The 20,897-nt window shown below is 45.1% G+C and overlaps 1 long non-coding RNA gene across 1 annotated transcript in view; it reads left to right on the forward strand.

Annotated features, from left to right (window-relative positions):
* Positions 1-17,642: 17,642 nt before the first annotated feature.
* Positions 17,643-20,897, forward strand: part of LOC140722904 (uncharacterized) — a 29,433-nt gene continuing 26,178 nt past the window's right edge. The window contains exon 1 of the long non-coding RNA XR_012097767.1: positions 17,643-17,781. This is a non-coding gene — a long non-coding RNA (uncharacterized lncRNA). The remainder of the gene's footprint in view (positions 17,782-20,897) is intronic.

A 20,897-nucleotide genomic window follows, 5' to 3' on the forward strand; every position in this document is an offset into this window, starting at 1 on the left:
TTGTTAACCAATTGGAATTAATGTTATTCTCTCTTCTGGGTCTGTAAGCTATTGTTGGCGGGCTTTTGGGGAGATCGCCGCGAGGGGGTGACAGAGAGAGAGGACGCGATGCTGTAAACTGGGTGAGGAACGGACCCCGAGTGGGGCTCCGAGGCCAGGATGTTCGGCGAGGAGAGAAGACGAAGATAGATGTGCTTGGTTGATCACTTCGGGTGGTCCTGAGCTACGAGTCGAGGAGTTCGGAGGGGATCAAATGGTGGCCAAAAGACTTTGTTAATTGAGCTCCAACGGTTGTACACGAAGTGGTTTGGACTTTGATAAGTCTTGGCGCCTTTTCTTTATTTTCTTTTCCTTTATATATATTGTATCATTATTAATCTCATAGTTCTAGTAATATCTATAAAGTGTTATCATTTAATCGCATATGGTGTACTGTCTATTATTATATATTAAACCCAGAGTTTCGAGCTGCTTGGGAGGACTTGTGTAATAGTCACGGGCCGGTACCGAATTCAAACGAGAGCCGGTGGTGGTACGGCCTGGGGCAAGTATCTGAGGGTGAGACCCTCTTAGTGGACGCTCCGAAATACCACGAGGGAGGGGGAGTTGACCGCTGAAGATACCTCGGTGAGAGAGAGAGGTCGCGGCGACTGGGCCCTGAAGCCGTGGGAGACGTAGGCAGCGTGAGTGTGGAGTATAGTGCGCTGAAGAGGCGCAATGTCAGTGACCAGAATACGGCCCTGAGGGCCGAAGAGGCGATGGCCTGTCTGAGTGGTGCGAAGTGGTTCAAGGTGCTGGATCTGAGGAGTGGATGTTGCCAGATCCCGATGAGCAAGGCCGACAAGGAGAAGACGGCCGTTATAGGTCCCCTAGGATTCTTCCCGTCCGGAAAGATGCCACAGGGCATATCCGGAGCCCTTGCAACCTTCCCGCGGGGCATGTGGAAGACCATGGGGGATGTGGAGGTGTCTGGAGTTTTGGCGTATGTGGATGTTCTCCTGGCATTTGGATTTGCCTCGGGAGAATCTGAAGCGAGACTGTTGCAGGAGCGACTGAGAACTAAAGAGCTGAAGCTTTCTCTGGTCACGTGTCAGGTCTGGCGAAGGTCGCAGCTCGTGAGTGACTGTCTCTACGGAATCAAGTTTGATGTGGAGATGCAGAGGCCGAATTCTCAGCAGAGACCGGAGAAAGTGATCCGGTATCAGTTGGGAGAACAAGAAAGTTATCTGATTAAGAGTAACAGCAAACCGAGAGCCCGGAGAGGGGAGTTTGAGGAGGTGAAGCAATTGCGGACAGATCTTGGAAGAGGGAAGCGGAAGCTTGAAGCGAACGTGAAGATGACCATCGACAGTCCAAATGAAGTGGAAACCCTGAAGGTTGACCTTGAAGAAGTCATCAGGAAGGAAAAGCTGGAGATAAGTGCAGTGAATACAGAATTGTTGAGACTGTGGCGGGAGTCGGAGGAGCCAGAGAGGAAGCTGATGTTTCGATTGCGGGAGGTTGAAGAGGCTGGGGGAGCAGTGCAGGCCACGTGCTTCCGTTTGGAGAAGATCAAACAGCAGCTACCGATCGCAGAAGTGAGGAAGAATACGGATTCGAAGGATGATGCGCTGGATTTGTGGTACATGCTGCCGTTTGCCAACTTCCCCTCGATTGAGGAAGAGACCTTTGGCCCTTCTACCACTGAGTCAGGTGTAGCGGGGAGGGTTAGCCGTGGACAGCAGGCGGATCAGAGTTGCAAGGGGTTATGAGTGAGAGATTGAGAGAGGAGTTGGCAAGCGAACCCGAGGTATCCCCGGTTGTGTCCGAGCCTGGATGGTTTCGGGGAGGGGTTACGAGGTCTCGGAGGGTTAAGGAACTCCCAGATAAGTTGACCTATATAGCGCCTGAGGAACAGGGCGTGAGGTCTACTGTTTGGGGAGCAATGTCACTGTTTGTGCCTGGGTTAGGATGTGTATTGGCAGGAATGGTTGGGGAGTTATTTAGAAGTCATGAGGACATGACTTTTATCTGGAAGCTTGTTTGGGTTAAAATTTACTGATAGCGAGAATTGCATTCATTTGTTAACCAATTGGGATTAATGTTATTCTCTCTTCTGGGTCTGTAAGCTAGTTTTGGCGGGCTTTTGGGGAGTCGGCCCGAGGGGATGAAGGAGAGAGGACGCGATGCTGTAATCTGGGTGACGGAACCGAGGCCAGGTTGTAGATGTACATCTGTACAAAAATGACAGGAAAAATATAAATGGACCGTGAGCAATGGCTACAACCGCGACAGCGCAGGGATCTACCTGCAAATTAACTGTGATTGTGCAGGTAGCTCATTGCATTAGTTTCCATTCAATAGTACCGATTACAGAAACAACATACCAACTCGATTTCAGACAAAACCTAGGTTCAGCAGCAGATTCTATTGGTGCCAGATATTGTTACAATCAGAAACCATTTCTGCCCAATCAATTCTAAGTGCTGACTATAGACAGCGCAATGCGACAGATTATGTGACCACAGGACAGGGCCTTTCTGTGAAGTTTCTGTCCATATTCTACTTCAATCGACCGGTTAAACGTCGAAGTTTTGCAATTCCCGCGATGTGCTCTTCGGTGAGATTAAAGAATGTTTCAGTGTCGTCAGGGACAGTGAATATGGAGCACAGAAACAGGTATAACGGGAGGTCTGAAATTATTTATTTATAAGTGAATTTGCCAGATATTTAAAATATCCATTTTAGTAAGACAGTGAATAATGTTCCATGTTTGCCAGCGCATAGAGAGCAGGTGTTACTGAGGTTAAAGTAATGGAGAGCCCTGTCTGTTTACCTATGTCAGTAACCGAGGGATATACTGTGCCCATGATTGTAAGCAGGTTCCTCAAAGTCGTTCTGCACAGCAGCCGCTTCATGTGACGTCACCGCCGACTGTGCGGTGAAGCTCCTGAAGTTTTGAGAGGTAGTTATGTCTCTCAGAATGCAGAATTCTGAGCAGCTCCAGTGTGACCACGGAGTTAATGTTACCATCCGCAGCCGCTTGCCATACTACAATTACCTATCATGGAGCATGAGAGTCTGTGAAACGCTCTGCTACAGTCTGCGGTGGAGGACAAGTCTTGCTTACATCTCAAGCGCAAGTCTATCGTTTCCTGAACGGTCAGGGCATCAAAGGATATAGTGTGAAGACAGGTGTATGGGGTTGTGTGGAATCCGGGATCAGCCATGAACTGGCGGAGCAGACTCGATGGGCTGAATGGCCCAATTCTGACATTTCGTCTTCTGATCTTATGGTCCTCTGGAGCTAGAACTGGAATATGGAGAGTCCTCCATATCCCTCCCGTCCATGTGTATTTGGTATTAGATTAATAAATCGGGAAGATGGGGAGTTAGAATCTCTGCTGAAATTAGAGAAAACACGTTCGGTAATTAACTCCCACTCAACAGGAACAAATGTTGGCAATTATTTTCTCAGTGATTCTAGAACTAAAGGAGTCTATTCACGTTCATTATTTAACACTAACATTAAGAGATTATTGCCATACCATCCGGGCAACTGCTGTCGCAAGAAACCCCCTCCTCCACGGTAAACAGCGGGTTTTATTTCACAAGCAGGGGTTGTTGACCCCACCCAACCGGAATCATCTGTGGAATTTGTCTCCCTGAAAGTCCACAAGACAAAATGACCATAAGACATCGGTGCAGAATCAGCCCATCAGATCCATCGAGTCTGCGCCGCCATTTCATCATGACTGATTCCGTTTCCGTCTGAGCCCCAGTCTCCTGCCTTCTCCGTGCATCCATTCATGCCCTGACCAATCAAGAGACGATCAAACTCTTCCTTAAATATACATAAAGATTTGGCCTCCACAGCAGCCTGTAACAAAGAATTCTACACATTCACCGCTTCCTGGCAAAATAAATGCCTTCCAGAAGGACGCCTCTCCATTGTGAGGTTGTGCCCTCTGGTCTCAGACTCTCCCACCAGAGGAAACATCCTCTCCACATCCACTCCGTCAAACTCTTCGGTCAGGCTGCAAAGACGTCACCTCTTATCCTTCTGAAATCCAGTGAATACAGGCCCAGAGTCAAACACTTTTCATATGACAAGCCGTTCAATCGCAGAATCGTTTTCGTCCACTTCGTCTGAACTCCTTCCAGGTTCACAGCACTTTTTCTAAGGTAATGGCCTGAACTGCTGACAGTGTGGCCTCACCAGTGCTTTACAAAGTCTCAACAGGACATCTTTGCTTTTATATTCTATTCCTCTTGAAATGAATGCTAATATTGCACCTGCCTTCCTCACCACGGACTCACCCGGAAACTCACCTTTAGGGAATCCTACACAAGGACTCCCAAGTGCATTGGCGCCCTCGTGTTTTTTCGTAATTTCCCTCCGTTTCGAAAATACCCAATCCTTCCACTTCTTCAACCAAAGTGCCTGACAGTACATTTGCAGACACCGTGTTCCAACTACCATTTCTTTGTCCACTCTCCTAATCTGGCTGTCCGTCCCCCCGTACCTCCTCTACTTCCTCAAAACTACCTGTCCCTCCACCCTTCTTCATATCACCTAAAACTTTTCAACAAGGTAATCAGTTACATCATCCAAATTCTGGCATACAACGCAAAAAGCAGTCCCAACACCTGTCCCTGTGGAACACCACTGGCCATCGCCAGCTAACCAGAATAGGCTCGATTTATTCCCGCTCTTTGCCGCCTACCAATCTGCCACTGATTTATCTATGCCAGAATCTTTCCTGTAATACCACGAGTTCGTAACTTGTTAAGCAGCCTCACTATAGGAAGGATGTGGAAGCATTCGAAAGAGTACAGAGGAGATTTACCAGGATGCTGCCTGTTTCAGAGAGTATGGATGATGATCAGAGATTAAGGGAGCTAGGGCTTTACTCTTTGGAGAGAAGGAGGATGAGAGGAGACATGATAGAGGTGTACAAGATATTAAGAGGAATAGATAGAGTGGATAGCCAGCGCCTCTCCCCCAGGGCACCACTGCTCAGTACAAGAGGACATGGCTTTAAGGTAAGGGGAGGGAAGTTCAAGGGGGATATTAGAGGAAGGTTTTTCACTCAGAGAGTGGTTGCTGCGTGGAATGCACTGCCTGAGTAAGTGGTGGAGGCAGATCCACTAGTGAAGTTTAAGAGACTACTAGACAGGTATATGGAGGAATTTAAGGTGGGGGTTATATAGGAGGCAGGGTTTGAGGGTCAGCACAACATTCTGGGCCGAAAGGCCTGTAATGTGCTGTACTATTCTATGTTCTATGTATGGAATCTTGTCAAAGGCCTTCTGAAAATCCGAGTACACAGTTTCGATCGATTCTCCTTTACCTCTCCTGCTTGTTATGTCTTCAGATAATTCCAACAGATTTATCAGTCGAGATTGTCCTTTGAGGAAACCATGCTGACGACGGCTTATCTTACCATGTGATTCCAAGTACCGTCAGAGCTACTTAATAATAGACTCCAACACCTTTCCAACCCGAGATCAGCCTAACTGGCCTACAATTTCCCTTCTGGAAGAGTGGAGTGACACATGCAAAATTCCAGTGTTCCAGAAACTTTCCAGAACCCAGTGCTTCTTGAATGATCATTACTAATGCTTCCACAATCTCTTCAGACACCTCTTTCAGAATCCTGGGATCTACACCATCTGGTCCAAGTGACTTATCTTCCTTCAGACCTTTTAGTTCCCCAACAACCTTCGCTCTAATGATGGTAACTTCACACACTTCATGAACCATGACACCCGGAAATTCCACCATATTGCTCGTGTCGTCCACAGTGAAGACTGATGCAAAACACTCAATCAGTTCGTCCGCCATTTCCTTTCCCCATTACTATCTCTCCAGCGTCTTTTCCCAGCGTCCGACACCTAGTCTCGCATTTTGTTTTCGACTGTACGTATCGAAAGAAACTTTCGATGTCCTCTTGGAATGTCGCTTATTCCAAAGGGCCGGATGATTTAACACGGGAAAGAGTGATGGGCTGATCCAAAATGGGAACCATGGAGGGAGTGAGGCAAGAACTTCAGTAAAAAATTGTTGTCAGAATGTCGTCTGGGAGGGAGAGATGCATTCACTGAAAATTTTCACCTGTGTTAAAATGCCCGAAGGGAGTTTATGACGACCTGATTGACAATCAGAGAAGGAGTGAGCCGCGGATTGAAAATGGCCACCTGTGATGAAATGCACTGACCTCTTCAGGCTGTAGAGCGGGGAAGGTGTCTTCAATGGATTTCTGTGCCAACTGGAGGCGAGGTTTAAAGGTGCGAGTTGGTTAACGTCAATCAAGACCACCTTCTGCAGGGGACATGGAGAGCGGGAGAGGGTGATGGGAAGAGATTGGGGAAGAGAGTGGGGAAAGCGAAGTGTAGAAGAGGAAAGATGAGTGAAACCATCATCACCCCTGTGTGCTCCAACTCCACTTACCCTTCACATTTCTGTCCCTCTCTCCACCAGTCTTTCCACTCACTCTGCACTCTCTCAACCCCCTCGCTCTCCGTCCACACTTTCGCCTCTAGCTCTGCACCGCTCCGTCAGCACCCCCCTCACCACCACTATACTCTCCTCTGCACATCCTTTGCCCTTCATTCCCCTTTCCCCCGGTCTATCCCTCTCTTCCCATCCCTCCGTTCCATTAACCCTACCTGTAAGCCTCATAATTTGTATAATCTCTATCAAATGTCCCGGAAATCTACATTCCAAGGAATAAAGTCCTAACCTATTCAATCTTTCCTTATAACGTAGGTCCTCCAATCGCGGCATCATCCTTGTAAATTCTCAAAGTATTCTTACAAACCTATTTACATATTTCATGCAGTTAAGTGACCAAAACTGCAGACAATACTCTACATTAGACCTCACCAACTTCAACATAACATCCCATCTCCTGCACCCAGTACATGAAGTCCAATGCGTCAAAACATTTCCTTACGACCCTATCCACATTGGACGCCAGTTCCAACGTATTCCCCGAACCCATTGTTGTACACATCATCAGTGTCCTACTTTTAATCTGTAAACCCTAGCCTCGTGGTTCCTACCGAAGGTCCATTTGCTATTTATCCAGCTGATCCAAATCCCTCTGCAAGATATGATGGCCTCCTTCGCTGTCCAATATACACTCACTCGGTGTACATACAGAAACTTGGTTAAGTACATGGATGGGTGGGCATGATCTGACGGATTTACAGTTCGACACAGTGATCGGGAGCAGTGCATGGAAATCGTAATACCCCCAACCCCCGCCTCACCCCACAACGCCCCCTATCCCACCCCAGCGTCGGGTTGCAGAACCGGGGCCATGTGCGGTAAAAGTTTCGCTGTGGGATTCCGAGACGAGGGCCACAATCTCAACCATGACTAACATATTCGCCACTGTGGATAAATAACTGGTTAGTTTAATCGTTCTGACCAGACGCACCGCCTCTCACTCATCCATGACTCCTCACTGCCGCTCCCCTTCGCAGTGGACTCTTCTTCCAGCCTCTCCCTCTTACCTTCCAAATCGCTCCACTCTCCTCGCCACCCGAAACACTGAACCCTCCTTTCTATGAACCCGGGCAGTTTACCACACCCTCCACACTGTACTTATTCACTCATTTACGCTGCAAACTTGTCTCCCGCTCTCCTTTCTCTTGACACCATTTTCACTCACTTCACCTTCCTCGCCACCCCTATAGCTCACCCCCACCACCTCGGTATCCTGCACACCCATCCTTCCTCACCCCTTTCTGTAGCCCACCACGTCGCCTCCCCCCCCCCCCCACCAATTCCACCTTTCCATCCCAGTCTCCGTAAAAAAAACCTCCCACTCCCTTTCTTTTAGCCCTCTATCCCTTTCTCTCTACCTCGCTCTCCTCACTCTCCAGCTCTCTCCCCTTGGTCCAACCATCTCTAAATCCCCCTCTCTATATCCCCCGTGACTGTCCACTCTCAACATCATACATTGCCAGGTATGATGATGCGGCCATCACTGAATCGTGGCTGAAGGATGATTGCAGCTGGGAGCTGAATGCCCAAGGTTACATGTTATATCAGAGGGATAGGAAGGCAGGCAGAGTGGGTAGTGCGGCTCTACTGGTAAAGGCAGGGAGATGTTACATAGGACTGGAAGATGTTGAATCCTTGTGGATTGAGTTAAGAAACAGCAAGTGTAAAAAGACGCTGATGGCAGTTATATAGAGGCCTCTAACAGTGGCTGGGAGGTGGACCACAGGTTACAACAGGTAATAGAAAAGGCGAGTCAAAAGGGCAATGTTATGGCAGTCATGGGACATGTTAACATGAAGGTCAACTGGGAAAATCAAGTTAGTAATGGATCTCAAGGGAGTGAGTTTGTTGAATGCCCGAGGGATAGCCTTTCAGAACAGTTTGTCGTTGAGCCTACTACGGAATCAGCTGTACTGGATTGGGTGCTATACAATGAACGGGAGGCGATTAGGGAGCTTAAAGTAGAAGAACCTTTGGAAAATGTGATCGCAACACGAGTGCGAGCAACTAAAATCATTAGAAGGGAAAAGATGAAATATGAAAGCAAGCTGAGAAATAATATCAAAGTAGAATATAAAAGTTTTTCCCCAAGTGTATATTAAAAAATAAAAGAGAAATTGGAGTGGATCAAGGACCGCTAGAAAACGAGGCAGGAGAAATAATAACCGGGTACAATGAGATGGCTGATGAAACTAATTGAGTATTTTGCATCATTCTTCACTGTGGAAGACACTAACAACACGCCTGATGTTGTGGTGTGTGAAGGAAGAGAAGTGGGTGCAGTTACTATTACAAGAGAGAAGGTGCTCAAAATACTGAAAGACCTAAAGGTACACAAGTCACCGTGACCAGAAGAACTGCACCCTGGGGTGCTGAAAGAGGTAGCGTTAGAGATTCTGCTGGCATTAGAAATTACCTTTCAAAATTCATTAGACTCCAGCATGGTGTCGGAGGACTGGAAAACTGCAGATGCCACTCCACTCTTTAAGAAAGGAGGAAGGCAGCAGAAAGGCAACTATAGACCAGTTAGCCTGACCTCAGTTGTTGGGAAGATGTTAGAATCAATTGTTAAGAGTGAGGTGATGCAGTACCTGGTGACACAGGACAAGATAATACAAAGTCAGCATGGTTTCCTTCAGGGAAAATCCTGCCTGACGACTCTTTTGGAATTCCTCAAGGAGATTACAAGTAGATTAGATAAAGGTGATGAATTGGATGCTGTACATTTGGAACCCCAGAAGCCCTTTGACCAGGTGCACACACATGAACTGCTTACCAAGTGAAGAGTCCATGGTATTACAGGAAATTCACTAAAGTGGTTAGAGCATTGGCTGATTGGCAGGATGCAGGGAGTTAAAATAAAAAGGACCCTTTTCTGGTTGTTTGCCAGTCACTAGTTCCGCAGGGGTCAGTAATGGGACCGCTTCTTTTTATGCTTTATATAAATGATTTAGATGATGAAATAGATTGTTTTGCTGCCAAGTTTTCAGATGATGCGAAGGTTGGTGAAGGGGCAATAGTGTTGAGGAAACAGGATGGATGAAGAATGATTTAGTTTAGGAGAATGGGGAAGAAAGTGGCAAATGAAGTACAATGTGGGAAAATGCACGGTCCTGCAACTTGGTAGCAGAAACAAATGGGCGGACTATTTTTTAAACTGTGAGAAATTCCAGCAATCTAGAATGCAGGGGGAGATTGGAGTCCTTGTGCAGAACACCATGAAGGTTATCTTACAGTCTTAGTCGGTGGTGAGGAAGGCAAATGCCATGTTAGCATTCATTTCAAGAAGTCTAGCATACAAGAGCAAGGATCAGATGCTGAGGCCTTATAAGGCACTGGTGAGGCCTCACCTTGAGTATTTTGAACAGTTTTGAGACCGCACATCTTAGAAAAGATGTGCTGCCATTGGAGAGGGTCCAGAGGAGGTTCACAAGGATGATTCCAGGAATGAAAGGGTTATCACACGAGGAGCGTTACATGGCTCTGGTGCTGTACTCGCTGGAATTCAGAAGGATGAGGGGGAATCTCATTGAAACCTTTCGAATATTGAAAGGCCTGGGCAGAGTGAGTGTGGAAAGGATGTTTCCATCGTGGGACAGTCTAGGACAAGAGAGCACAGCCTCAGGATAGAGGGGCGCCCTTTCAAAACAGATCCGGAAAAATTTCCCGAGCCAAAGTATGTTGAATGTGTGGAATTCGTTGCCACATACAGCGGTGGTGGCCAGATCGTTGGGTATGTTTAAGGCAGAGATTGTCAAGCTCTTGATTAGACATGACAATGAACATTACGGGGAGAAGAGCGGGAACTGGGATTAAGGAGGAGGGAAAAGGTTTAGTCATGATTAAATGGCGGAGCAGACTCGATAGGCCAGATGGCCTCAATCTACTCCCGTGTCTTATGGTCTGTCTTTCTCCTCCTCTCTCTTCCCCCCATCTCTCCACACACTCACTTTCATCTGCAGCTACCCGCTCTCCACTTTCCACACACAACTTTCTCAACACCTCACTCTCCTCCCATTCCTCAGCAATGGAGGGAGGTAGCGTTCTACCTCTACCTCCACCCTCATATAAAGATCACTTAACAAGTCAGTAGCTCTGTAACCGCGAACGCTGCAGATTCCAGATTCTCGGTAATGTTCGTTATATTGAGGAAATCACAGTTAGGAACGCCACGGGCTGGTTTATGTATGTTGCCGGGGGTGGGGGGGGGGGGGTGCTGGTAGCGGATCCAAATGCAAGACACAGACACTGAAGTACTGGGAGCAGGGCTAAGATTATCATGAAAGCAAGGGAAGTCAGGAGGAAAGAACGCTGGACATGGATACAAGCCCTGGACGAGACACGCACACTGAGCCTGGTCTAGGACTCAGACTGTGAAAGCGGGACCTGGATGAGGAACTTGGAACTAGATGTCTGGACTAGGACTCCGAGTCAGAGACTGGACAGGGACCCGGGACATGGGTCTTGACTCGGGCTCGGAACCCGGATGCAGTCGAGGACTCGGGACTAGGAACAGACTAGACACAAGATAGCACTGGGATCACAGGGACGTGGCTTGGACTAGACCAGGATCTTGGATGTGGCTAGGACTGGGCGAGGAATCTCCAGCACCAGGCTGGGCGAGGTACTCCTGGGCTCAGTGAGGCACCAGAACTGGATGAGGACACGAAGCTCAGACTTGGACGGGGCTGGAACATGGCGCCCTGACTTGATCTTGGAACACAGAGCCTTGGTGTTGGAGTACAGGGTCACAGAGTCGGGACCCCTCCTTTGGAACAGGTCTGAGAGTCGGGGTTCTACACAGAACACAGAACCAGGACCCCTCCTTGGGAACAGGTCTGAGAGCCGGCGTTCTACACAGAACACAGAACCAGGACCCCTCCTTGGGAACAGGACTTAGGGCCGGGGATCTATACAGAGTCAGGACCCCTCCTAAGGCCGGGACTCTTCCCTTGACGGACACTAAACACAGGGACACAAAGAGACAGATCCAAACTCAGCAATAGATACATCCATATCTTGGCATGGCGAGGCTCCAGCCTCACTCCGGCGGTTGAACTTGACGGCGATACAGGCAAGGACGCAGGCGAGGTTACAGGCAAGGTAGCAGGCGAAGGAAACTGACGAAGGTTAGTGCCAAAATAACTGTTTTTTAAAAAACTTTTTTTTATTGTGTTTTCAGATAATTACAGAAAGAAGAAAAAAAATACCCTTCCCCCTCCCCTTAGCCCCTCCCCCCTATCATCCCTATAGAAAAAGCAAGAAAGAAAGAAAGAAAGAAAGAAAGAAAGAAAGAAAGAAAGAAAGAAAGAAAGGAAGAAAGGAAGGAAGGAAGGAAGGAAGGAAGGAAGGAAGGAAGGAAGGAAGGAAGGAAGGAAGGAAGGAAGGAAGGAAGGAAGGAAGGAAGGAAGGAAGGAAGGAAGAAAGAAAGAAAGAGTGCCTGGATATCAGAAGATCCCCACATGCTTCACGGAGTTCGTAATAACTTTAGTATGTATATTTCTTTCTTTCCCCAAATAGCCAATTACTTTATCTTCAGAGCACCTATATATTTAATCCTGTCTTTTGTAAATGAGGGCGCCAAACGTTCAAAAATGTTTCATATTTATCTCTTAGATTATAAGTAATTTTTTCAAGTGGAATACAGCTGGAAATTTCATTCTTCCAACGATCTATACTGAAGTATGCATCCGATTTCCAAGTAAATGCAATAGCCTTTTTGGCTATTGCCATTCCATTTTCATAAATTCTTTCTGATATTTATTCAATTTGGGTTTCGATTTTATCCCTTCAATATCGCCTAATAAAAATAATATTGGATTATGTGGAAGTTGTGTTCCAGTAATTTGGTCCAATAAAACTCTTAAATTTGTTCAAAAAGGTTGAATTTTAGAACAAGACCAAGTAGAATGTAAAAAAGTACCAATTTCTTGGTTACATCGGAAACACTGATCAGATAAATTTGGGTTTAATTTATTTATTTTTTGTGGTGTAATATATAATTGATGTAAAAAATTATATTGCACTAATCTTAACCGGACATTTATTGTATTTGTCATACTATCAAAACATAGTCTTGACCAAGTTGTTTCTTCAATTTTAATGTTCAAGTCACTTTCCCATTTTTGTCTTCACTTATGGACTCCTTGTTTAAATGCCTGTTTTTGAATCAAGCTATACATACAAGAAATAAATTTTTTAGTTTTTCCTTTCTGAATTAAAGTTTCTATTTTATTTAGATTTCGGCAATAACATTGTTTGACCTAATTTTTCTCTTAAATAAGCCCTTAATTGGAAGTAACAAAAAAGAGTGTTGTTTGATACTTTATATTTATTCTTTAATTGATCAAATGACATTAATATACCTCCTTCAAAACAATCTCATATATATCTAATCCCTTTTTGAAACCAATTATATAAAAGTTGATCATCGATTGTAAAAGGAATAAGTCTATCTTGAATTAAAGATCTCTTTGCTAATAAAGATTTCTTTGTCTCATCATCAACATTTATCTTATTCCATTAGTCAATCAAATGTTTTAATATAGATTCTTTCTTTTCCCGTATCCATTTAGATTCCCATTTGTATATAAAATCTTCTGGTGTATTTTCTCCTATTTTATCTAGTTCTATTCTAATCCATGCCAGTCTATCTTTCTCCAAAAAAGATGCAATAAATCTAAGTTGATTTGCATTATAATAATTCTTAAAATTTGGAAGTTGTAACCCTCCTAGATCAAGTTTCCACGTCAATTTTTCCAACGATATTCTTGACAGCTTACCTTTCCAAAGAAACTTCCTCACATATTTATTTAACTCTTGAAAAAACTTCTGGGTTAATTGTATTGGTAGTGATTGAAATAAGTATTGTAGTCTAGGGAATATATTCATTTTTACGGTATTTACTCTACCTACTAATGTTATTGGTAATATCATCCATTTATCAAGATCTTCTTGAATTTTTTTCAATAATGGTAAGTAATTTAATTTGTATAAGTTCTTTATATCATTATCAACTGTTATACCTAAATATTTTATACCATTTGCCGGCCATCTAAATTGAGTTATTAATCGACATTGACTATAATCTCCTTTAGTAAGAGGTAAAATTTCACTTTTGTCCCAATTTATTTTGTAACCTGATATTTTCCCATATTCTTCAAATCTATAGGATAATTTACGCAACGAGTGCAATGGGTTTGTTAAATAAAGCAGAACATCATCAGCAAATAAGATAATCTTGTATTCTTCCTGATTAACTCTGAAACGCTTAATATCTGGGTCCATTCTAATTAATTCAGCTAATGGTTCTGTCGCCAACACAAATAAAGCAGGTGATAATGGACAACCTTGCCCTTGTTAACTGAAATGGTGTTGAAATTTGACCATTTGTCACTACTTTACAGATATTATGAACTAGGTGAAAGATGACGTAAGGTCCTTGCATGGCAGTTAAAAACAGACCAGACTTCTAAAACGATAAATGCAATTCGAACAAGAGTAAATAAAATTACTTATAAACCTTTAGAAATTAATGAAACATTCAAGAATTTTTATTCTGAATTGTATGAATCAGAATCACAAAATGATAATGTCAAGATAGAAAGGTTTTTATCACAAATAACTCTTCCAAAATTAAATACGGAAGAACAGAATGCAGTAGATATGCTTTTTACATTAAAAGAGGTTGAAGAAGCTCTAGGATCATTTCAAAGCAATAAATCTCCAGGAGAAGATGGTTTTCAACCTGAATTTTATAAAAAGTTTAAAGATTTATTAATTCCTCCTTTTGTGGAGTTAATACATCAAGCGGAAAGAACTCATAAACTTCCAGAATCTTTTTCGACAGCTATTTTAATGGTATTGCCAAAGAAAGATAGAGATCTTTTAAAGCCAACATCATATAGACCTATTTCTTTGTTAAATACTGATTATAAAATAATAGCAAAAATCTTATCCAACAGACTATCTAAATACTTACCAATATTAATACAGATGGATCAAACAGGATTTATTAAAAATAGACAATCGGCAGATAATGTAACTCAGTTATTTAGCATAATTCATTTGGCTCAAAAGAGGGAGGAAATTAGTGTGGCAGTTGCTTTAGATGCAGGAAAAGCATTTGATAGATTGGAATGGGATTTTTTTTATTTAAGGTATTGGAAAAATATGGATTAGGGGTATCTTTTATAAAATGGATTAAAATAACTGTTGAGATAAGCTGCCGAACTAACTGCCAAGGATTCAGAAGTGCGGGAACAGGAAGAAAGGAGAGAACAGTCCAGCAGACTGAAGATGAATCCCGAAGCTATTTATGGAGCTAGCCCAAAACGAGAATCAGGTGCCTCAATTAAGGCAGCCACTGGACCCAGGGAAAACAGAAAATCCCGGAATGAGGATCGATGAACCGGACCGTAAACCGGAATGCGGATTTCACGGACCGGACCATGACACTCACTCCAGTACAATCGCATGTTTATTGTGATTGTTTTTTATCTGTTAATGTGAGAGGGGGTAAGTTCAAAGGAGATGTGAGAGGCAAGTTCATTCACACAGAGATTGGTGGGTGTCTGGAATGCCTGGGGTGATGGTAGAGGCAAATATATTAGAGACTTTTAAGAGACGCTGAGACAGGCACATAAATGTGAAGAACATGGAGGGAGATGGACATTGCGCAGGCACAAGGAATCAGTTTAGTGGCCACTTGGTTGCTAATTTATTTGGCTGAGCTCAACATTATGGGCCGAACTTTGTTGACGTACTTTGTTACGTCAGCAATATTTCAATGTTATTTTCAGTTCGGTGCATTGTTTTACCATACCGAGCTGCAGAAATCCTTTCAGCATTTTGTCCAACTTTGCAAACTCATTCCTGATTCCCACATCACTCTCTGGGACTGGGAGCCTTTCCCCATCACCAGGTCTGAGGAAAAGCGGGGAATCCTCTGTCATGGTTTCCTTCTCTGTGAGTTCTGTGATTTCCTGTAAACATGGAAGGTGTTGAGTGATGGACTGAGTGAAAGAGAATGGAGAAGATATTATCTGCTCAATGATGAAACGTCTCAGTGACTTTGATCACAGGAACAGTCACTGCGCAGCCTGGCCACCCATACTGTATATTACTGGGTTCGGTAATTAGCAGCAAAGCACTGACATGTGGAAATTACAAATCAGAATATTATTAGAGGCACAGAGCCCAGCAGCACGGGAACAGGCTTTTCGGCCCTTCTAGTCAATGCGGACCCGTTTTTGTTTTTACTGCCAACAACCTGCATACACTTCCCATCCATGCCCTTACCCAAATTTATCTTTAGTGTCTAACTCGAACCCACATCCACCACTTCCACTGGCAGCTCATTCCACACTCTCACCAAACTCTGAGTGAAGAACTCCCCTTCAGATTCCCCAAAAATATTTCACCTTTCACCCTGAAATATCAAGTGTGACAGTGGGAGAGTGGGTATGGAACCGAAGGAAATAGCAGAGGTACTTAATGAATACTTTACTTCAGTATTCACTATGGAAAAGGATCTTAGTGATTGTACTGATGACTTGCAGCAGACTGAAAAGCTTGAGCATGGAGATATTGAGAAAGTGGATGTGCTGCAGCTTTTGGAAAACATCAAGTTGGATAAGTCGCTATGGATATGAACATTTGGAGAAGTATAATATGATTAGTAATAGTTAGCATGACATTGTGAAGGACAGGTCGTCCCTTACGAGCCCGATTGAATTTTTTGATGATGTGACTAAACAAATTGATGAAGAAAGAGCAGAAGATGTAGTGTATATGGATTTCAGCAAGGCAATTGATAAGGTAACCCATGTAAGGCTTATTGAGAAAGTAAGGAGGCATGGGATCCAAGGGGACATTATTTGTGGATCCAGAACTGGCTTGCCCACTGAAGGCAAAGAGTGGTTGTAGACGGGTCATATTCTGCATGGAGGCCGGTGACCAGTGGAGTGCCTCAGGGATCTGTTCTGGGACCCTTACTCTTTGTGTTTTTTATAAATGACCTGGATGAGGAAGTGGAGGGATGGGTTGGTAAGTTTGCTGATGACACAAAGGTTGGATGTTTTGTGGATAGTGTGGATGGCTGTCAGAGTTTACTGCGGGACATTGATAGGATGCAGAAAAGGGCTGACAAGTGGCAGATGGAGTTCAGTCCAGGTAAGTGTGAAGTGGTTCATTTTAGTAGGTCAAATATGATGGCAGTGAAAATGTTGGGACTGAGATGAGGGGAAATGTCTCCACGCCGAGGGTGGTGAATGTCTGTAAATCCCCACCACAGAGGGTATTGAAGACTCGGTGATCGTCCTCACATAAAACAGAGGCTGGCAGATTTGTGGAGACCCAAGGGATCGAGAAAATGAGGATCGGTAGAAGCATGAAGCTGAGATGGGAGAGTAGCCTCCATCTTGCTCATGGTTAAAGGGGCCGAATGGCCTCCTCCTGTTGTTTCTCACTTAATGTTTCAGTGTTCCTGTCCAGTGAGGCTAGAGGAATGTGAATAGAAATGAGTGTTTATAAACATAGACATTTAAATGACAAACACGAGGAAATCTGCAGATGCTGGAAATTCAAGCAACACACACAAAATGCCGGTGGAACGCAGCAGGTTAGGCAGCATCTATAGGGAGAAGCGCTGTCCACGTTTCGGAACGTTTCAGGACTGACGAAGGGTCTCGGCCCGAAGCGTCGACAGCGCTTCTCCCTATAGATGCTGCCCGACCTGCTGCGTTCCACCAGCATTTTGTGTGTGTTGACTGATTTAAAAGAAACCAGCTCATTTTCTGTGTGGGTCTGAATTGTGTGTCGGGATGGGAAGTGAATCAAAATTATAACTCTGTGACGTGGGGCTGGAGCGAAAGGGATCGGGGAAGATATGGAGGGAAAATCTAAATACGTATGGAAATTATATAGGGAAATAATGAAATAATGTGGGAAATGCGGCGGTGGGTAGGGCAGTATGTTAAGGGCGAGGAACAGTCACCGGTCACATGGGAGACCCTCCAGCGTCACGTGATCATGTTTTACCGCAGATCGGCAGCATTTGCGGGTTTGTTTCCGTGGCCCCGCCCACCGCCTGTGACGCAAAATGAAGCACATTGCGCATGCTCACAGGCCCGAGCCAGGCAGTGATGTTTTTTTCGTTCTTTGTGGAAGTGGGTCACCGGCGGGTCCGGGTTCGGGATCGGGATCGGGCGGGGGTCCTCGCCCCCTTGGACTGCGAGCCGGAGACGGATTATTCTCTGCGGGGCAACACCAACAATTTTCCTTCGGTGAGTATTGAAGCCGGTCTCGATCGGGGAGGTCTGACGTTGAGCGGTGAGTTAACTTTCCCGAACTCAAACAAGAGAAAATCTGCAGCTGCTGGAAATGCGAGCAACGCGCACAAAATGCTGGAGGAACTCAGCAGGCCGGGCAGCATCTAGGAGAAGAATACAGTCGACATTACCGGCCGAAACCCTTCGGCAGGACTGGAGAATAAAAGGTGGGGGTGGGGAGGGAGAGAGAAACACAGGGTGATCGGTGAAACCTGAAGGGGGAGGGGATGAACTTTCCCGAACTGGCGGCCTCGCCTCGCTTCCTTCACAGAATCTGCCGGGGTCAATCCGGGTTGTGAGACCTTCACACCGAACCGTCTGAGATGAGCCGCCGCTCAGCCCCTGTTGTTCTGGTCCTATTAGCAGGATGAAGTAAAACATGTTTCTATCTTGTTACTGACGGAGAATTGTATAACTTGTGTCCCGTGTGTTATCTGAATGTACTTGCCTGTGATGCTGCTACAAGTCAGTGTTTCTCTGTACCTGTACCTTCCCGTACTTGTGCACTTGGCAATAAATTCAACAGGACCTGAGAAATCTCAGTGAGATTTGATTAGTGATGATCATCTTGGCAGCTCGGTAGGTCGAATGTATGAGACAGTACACTGTTAAATGCAAAACCCTGAACAGTGTTGATGATCAGAGGGATCTTAGACTCCAAGTTCATCGCTCCCTGAAAGAGACTGCACAGATTGATCGGGTGGTTAAGAAGGCAAATGGCACGGTTGTCTTTATCAGTTGATGCATTGAGTTCAAAAGTCGGGAAGTTGTGTTGCAGCTTTATAAAACTAGTTAGACCACATCTGGAGTGTTTCATACAGTTCTGGTCGCCCCCATTCTCGGAAGGATGTCGGGGCTTTGGAGTGGGCGCAGAAAAGGTTTACCAGGATATTGCCTGGATTAGAGGGCCTGAGCTTTAACGGGAGGTTGGACAAAATTGTGTCGTTTTCTCCGGAGCCGTGCCGGCTGGGGAGAGACTGGATAGACGTTTATAAGATTACCAGAGGATTAGAAGCAGTGTCTCAGAAAGGCAGCGTCCATTATCAAGGACCTCCAGCACCCAGGGCATGTGGTTTTCTCAATGTTACCAGCAGGTAAGGAGGTTCAGAAGTCTGAAGGCTCTCACTCAGTGATTCAGGAACAGTTTCTTCCCCTCTGCCATCCGATTGCTAAATGGACATTGAACCCTTGAACACTACCTCACATTTAAAATATATAGTATTTCTGTTTGTTGCACGATTTTTAATTTATTCACAGAAACATAGAAAACCTACAGCACAATACAAGCCCTTCGGCCCACAAAGTTGTGCCGACATGTCCCTACCTTAGGAATTACTATGGTTACACATAGCACTCTATTTTTCTAAGCTAGTATTACTTTGTTTTTCTCCAGTGTCTCCAGGTACCTATCCAAAAGACCATATTCTACCCACCTCCACCACCTTTGCTGGTAGCCAATTCCACACACTCACCAACCACTCCCTGAGTAAAAACACTTATCCGTAACATTTCCTCTGCAACTACTCCCCAGCACCTTAAACCTGTGCTGTCTTTTCATAACCATTTCAGACCTGGGAAAAAGTCTCTGACTATCCACACGATCAGTGCCTCTCATCATCTTATACACCTCTATCAGGTCACCTCTCATCCTCCGTTGCTCCAAGTAGAAAAGGCCGAATTCACTCAAACTATTCTAATAAGGCACGCTCCCCAATCCAGGCAACATCTGTGTAAATATCCTCTGCACCATTTCTATGGTTTCCACACGCTTCGTGTAGTGAGGCAACCAGAATTGAGCACAGTGGGGTGTGACCAGCGTCACATATAGCTGCAACATTACCTCTCGGCTCCTAAATTCAATCCCACAATTAATGAAGGTCAATGCATCATATGCCTTCTTAACCACAGAGTCAACCTGCGAGTGTCCTTTGAGTGTCCTATGGACTGGGACCCCAGGATCCCTCTGATCCTCCACACTGCCAAGAGTCTTACCATTAATGTTATATTCTGCCATCATGTTTGACCTAACAAAATGAACCACTTCACACTTATCTTGTTTGAACTACATCTGCCACTTTTCAGCCCATTTTTGCATCCTATCAATGTCCCACTGAAACCTCTGACAGCCCTCCACACTATCCACAACTCCCGCAACCTTTATGTCATCAGCAAACTTGCTAACCCATCCCTCCACTTCCTCATCCAGGTCATTTATCAAAATCACAAAGAGTAAGGGTCCTAGATATACTGTAAATGATTCAGTTGTTTATTTTTATTATTTTATTTGTTTTTTTTCCTTCTATAATATGTATTGCATTGAACTGCTGCTGCACAGTTTTCAAATTTCATGACACACACCGGTAATAATAAACCTGATTCTGATTCTGAGTGGACAGACAATCTATTTTTCCTGGGGGTTGAAATGTCTAATATATTTAAGGTGAGAGGAGATGTAAGCAGGAAGTTTGTTTCTTTACACAGAGTGGTGGGTAGCTGGAAAACTCTGCCTGGGGTGGGAGACCTGACTGGTCACGTGATCCCGTTTGCCCCTCCCATTTAACAGCAGATGGGCAGCACCTGTGCATCTGTTTCCGAGGCCCTGCCCTCTGGATGATGTGACACTCACTTCACGCATGTTCACTGTCTCCGGCCGGGCGGTGTTTTCTTTTCCGCTCAGTGCTGAAGTGCATCATCTGTGGGATCGAGGGAAGGGTCCTCACCTCCTGGGTGGGGGAGCCAGGGGTCGGGATCACTGTCTGTGGGCCGAAGATATTGCGTTCCCATCGGTGAGTATTGAGACCGATCCCAAGCTGGGAGATCCGATGTTGGCGGTGAGCCCAGAACTGAGGACCAATTACTCATTTATTTTCCGATTATCCGTGCTGGTCAAAAATGTGTCGACTTCACTTAATCTGCATTGAAACCTGGAGCCCAGGCAGTCTATTTCCGCAGAGTTGAAATGGGAGACCCACCAACAGGTCACGTGAGGCTGTTTACTGTTGATCTGCCCTGCCCTTCACTTTGTGATGCAAGATGACGTGGTGTGTGCTCAGAGTCCCCGGATGGGTCAG

Source organism: Hemitrygon akajei, unplaced genomic scaffold (assembly GCF_048418815.1).
Source record: "Hemitrygon akajei unplaced genomic scaffold, sHemAka1.3 Scf000092, whole genome shotgun sequence".
Taxonomy (NCBI): Eukaryota; Metazoa; Chordata; class Chondrichthyes; order Myliobatiformes; family Dasyatidae; genus Hemitrygon; species Hemitrygon akajei.